Consider the following 4,773-nt stretch of genomic DNA (forward strand, 5'->3'; position numbering starts at 1 on the left):
TCCTTTAAAGAAAAATCTATTTTTAAAGTTTGTTTGAGACCCTTTCATATATTCTTGCAACCCACTTTTGGGTCGCAACCCACAGATTGAGAAATGCTGAACATGTTGCCTTTTTATCATATCTGAATGGTACAGTTTCTTTTTTCTGAGTTCCTAGCTAATATGGACAGTTGTCTGAGGGATTTAAACAGAAACTGGAGCTTTCTCTATACCAGCTAAAGAGCAGTAGGCCTTAGCTGGTAGAGTTCTGGTAGTCTGCTCCATTGTCCAAGCATAAAGAAAAGGGCAGGGGGCTCCTTCTAGTTTTAGCAAAGATTTACCCTGTTCTGCCGCAGGTAAAGCAGAAGAACTGCAGCAGCCAACATCCTGCTTCTATAAAAGCAGGATTATTAATACATGCTTAAGAGATCTCAAGTCGAAGGCCACACCCCCTGCTATGGAGGAAGACAAAACCCCCACAGTCCATACAAATCTGACCACTGGGTAAAATTCCTTCCTAACCCCAAATATGGCTATTGGCCTGACCTTGAGTGTAGGGGCAAGACCCCTTAGCCAAGAACCTCCACTGGCACACCCCAGTCAAAATTCCCAGACTTGGCTGCAGCCAACACCCAGTGCCTCTGAAGATGGGTTAAAAATACCCTGACATACCTAGGAGAAAGGCAGAGAAAGATCAGCAAAGCCCAGAAGCATGGGAAATACTAATTGCAGAGCATAGGAAAAAGGATACCAAGACTTTTGGCAAAGCAGGAAGTGGTAGGTGGTAAAATGAAATGACATTAGATAAAACAGAGATGCAATTATCCAGGAGCTTGAGGATGAAGACAGGTTTAAACGTGATGTGCTGGGGAAGGCAGAACTAGTAGAGAGATTACAAGAGAGTGATATGATTAGATCAGTAGACAAAACCATTTCAGTAGCTAACGTCTGGCTGGATGTCAAGAGGATGAACCTCAAGGAGATGATGTGAAAGCCAGTCATCATGAAGATGAAGAGTCAAAACAGGAGATGATCAGGGATTTTAGACATTGGGACAGAACAAATTAAGGTATTGTGCTGGAAAACACAGAAAATTTAGATATAGCCTGAACAGGAAGGTAAATGAAAAGAAGGAATTTATTATACTTTGGGAGTCTGAGATTATCTATAAATCTTGAGTGGCAGGGAGTTCATTTTTGGCCATAGTAATTAAAATTGTTTTGAAGCTGTCCAGGAAGACAGATCAGAGAGATTGGCTAAGATTTGGAATGACCAGAAGAAAAGACTGGAGTGAAGGGGTAGATAAAAGTAATCAGACAGAGAAAATACTTTTGAAGTAGTTTTCAACAAACATTACTTTAGCAAGATAACACACTGTGATACTGCACTCCTTAGAAACAAATATGGGAGGGCTGTCATAGACGATATGATTTTAAATACCACTTTTTATCTATTAAAATAAAAACACTGAAACAAATCCTGCTCTTGCTTACAACTTTGCAACCTAACTAACTCTCATACAATTACATCAATGTAAGAGAGGACAGATTGGCCTGTGATTTATCTTCCTTCACGTTATTCTTCATTTTATTAACTTTTCCTATAATTTGTTCTTGAATACTTTCACCCTTAGTTCAGACAATTGAGATAAAATGATCTTTACTCTTGTTCTGTTGATGCCTACCTGCTGTAACAGTTCTTTGGGACTGTAGGCGGGTAGTATAAGTTAAAGTAATGAGAGAAAACAGGGGAACACAGAAAAGGTTTAAAGGCCCTGTCCATCCTCCCTTCCTGAACTGCAAAGGAACTATTTGTCTGTGGTGACAGATGACAAAACAAGGAGCAATGGTCTCAAGTTGTTGTAAGGGAGGTTTAGGTTGGATATTGGGAAAAAACGATCACTAGGAAGGTGGTGAAGCCCTAAAACAGGTTACACCAAGGGAGGTGGTGGAATTTCCATCCTTGGAGGTTTAAAGGCTGGGCTCAACAATGATCTAGTTGGGGATAGTCCTCCTTTGAGCAGGGGGTTGGACTAGATGACCTCCTGAGGTCCCTTCCAATCCTTATTTTCTATGATTCTATTTGTAGAGCAAGGGATTACTCAGTATGAATAACAGCGGTAAAATATGGGGGGGTTATTAAATTTCAGAATTTTTTTAGTTTCAGCTTACTATACTGTAATGACTGTGCTACAACTTTGCCCAAGGAACTTTTCCAGGTTCAACCTTTGCACAGGCTACAATAGATAAAATTAATGTCCTTTGCATGGTATAGACAATAAATGGAATATTCTCTCTCACGGTCTAAGGAGCAGGAGAGTTGTGTATCAAACTGCTGGTGGCCTAATCCTCTGCAGGACACACAGTTTTGATTACAAGTACAAAAAAAAGAGGCTATGGTAAAAAAAAAAGTTATAGATAAAAGAAATCTAAGAGCCAAATCCTTCTTTCATTTACAATATACCTCTCTACTGACTTCAGCTAGAACGCATCAATGCAAGTAAGATTAGAATTTTTAATTTTTTTATTTTTATTTCAATCTCTCTTCCTGGCCCTGGTCACTGACATAAAACAGAATATACAGGCCCAAAATTACTGCCAGGTTAAAGAATACATAGCGCAACGCTGAAGCGTTTAATCACCTCCACAGCTAACTATGCTCTTAAATCTAACATGCAGGGGATCAATAGCAATCATTCATTAGGTATAAACATATCCTGGCCATGTACCCTTCCCTCCAGTTATGTCCTTTACACTAATAGCAGGTAAATGGTTGTATAGATACACTCTCTGCAACTACACAACACCTCCTACTGCTAGGATGATCCTCCTGTATCTGCTTATGCTATGGATGCTGGCTAGTGGCTACTGTATATACCAAAGTCTAAAGCTTTTTAATTTTTTGGTATTTTTTGATTCTCTGTTCTCTGCAATGTTCTCTGCTATATAATTAAATAATAAAATAAGACAGGAAGCAAAATTTACCAGAGTAAATCTGGAATAATTTCAGCATCACAGGGGCTGTCTAAGGATTATACATCAGTGCAAGTGAAGGCACAATTTGATGCACAGGTTGTGATTATCTTTCAGTCACTGCACATAAGCAATAAAAGCTATAAGGGTGCTGTCCTGTTGTATATAGCAAAATCTGCCTGGAATTAAGAGCTCCAAGCTTGCACAGAACACAGTTTCAGATTATGGACAGCCTCACTATGTACATTGTCTCTTGGATCTTGGAATTAGAAAATTAGGGATGGAAGAGATGTCTGGAGGTCATCTAATCCAACCCCCTGCTCAGAGCAGGACCATCCCTAACCATATCATCCTGGGCCAAGGTTTTATCTAGCCAGGTCTTAAAAACTCCAAGGACAGAGATTCCACAACCCCTCTGGGTAGCCTGTTTCAGTGCTTTACTACACTCCTGGTGAGAAAGTTTTCCCTTATAGCTAACCTAAACTTCCCTTGCTGCAACTTGAGACCGTAGTTCCTTGTTGTGTCATCTGCCACCACTGAAATCAGTCCAGCTCCATCCTCTTTGGAACCCCCCTTCGGGTAGTATTAAATCCCCCCTCAATCTTCTCTTGTCCAGACTAAATTAACCCAGTTCCCCCAGGTTCTCCTCATAAGTAGGGACCTACTGAATTCAGGGTGATGCACTCTTATTTCACAGGTTGCGTGCAGCACCCAGCACCATTGTCACAGCAGAGCGCAGAGGGCCCCCCATGCCTTTGATTGGCCAAGAGGCCCCAGAAGTCCCCACCCCTCCCTAGAGATTGACATCACCATCAGCCTTGTTGTTCCTCTCCATGGAGGGCCACCTTGATGGGGTGGAGAGACTTGCATGTACAGATAGATGACTAAAAACAACACTGTCAGGAGTCCTGTACTCCAGGTAGGGTCACCTATAGCACTAAGGTCAAAGGTTAGGTATCAGACAAACAGCAGTCCAACACAACAGAAAGACCTCAACTGTGGAGCAGGCAGATGCAGAAGGCATACTTCTCAACAGCTGTGAAGGTAGACGTAGGCTGCAGTGGAAGAGTAACCCCAGCTGTCTTGGATCTTATCACAGGTTTCTCCTCCACAGAGTTCCCTGTGGTTGTCAACAAGGAACAGCCTCCTCTCAGAAAAGGAGTCAGGCACAGGGTTCTCCCGCTGGTTTAAGGCCAGTAGGAGAACATTCCCAACATTTATCTATAACCCTTTACTTGACCAGTGGGAGTGATCATCCTTGACTGTGAGGGATCACTGATAAGCCTTCTTGGCAACACGGGCACACTGCTGGCTCATATACAATTTAATGTCCACTGTAACCCCCAGGTCCTTTTCTGCAGCCAATGGTGATGCGTAGAGGGTGCACATGCACCCCGAGAGTGCCAGTGCACCCCCTGACTGGCCAAGCTCCCTGCTTAGGCAGCGGGCAGGGGGGAACGCTCCCAGGAGCAGCTACGATCGGCCGTCGCGGGATTCGCTGCGGGGGGGGGGGGCCTGGGTGGCAGGATCGGCCAGGGGTAGATCCCCCCAGGCTGCAGGACTGATTGCAGGGGGAACACGTGTCCCCTCCTAAGGCGATACCAGTCGTCCATATGCAAAGCTGCAACGGGGCAGACCCTGCCGGGCGGGCCCCGAGCTACAGCCGAAGGGCTCGCGCGCGGCACGGTAAGGCAGCGCACCGCTCCTGACGTCAACCGAGGAAGCGCTGAGCGCGAGCCACGCTTTCCGGGCGCCCGCCCCTTCCCGCGGGCCTTGGCCAATGGCAGCCCTGCTTCCTCAGGGCCGCTACCCCCGTTCCGGC

This window comes from Crocodylus siamensis, chromosome 5 (genome assembly GCF_052110815.1).
Source record: "Crocodylus siamensis isolate JL-2025a chromosome 5, ASM5211081v1, whole genome shotgun sequence".
Classification (NCBI taxonomy): domain Eukaryota; kingdom Metazoa; phylum Chordata; order Crocodylia; family Crocodylidae; genus Crocodylus; species Crocodylus siamensis.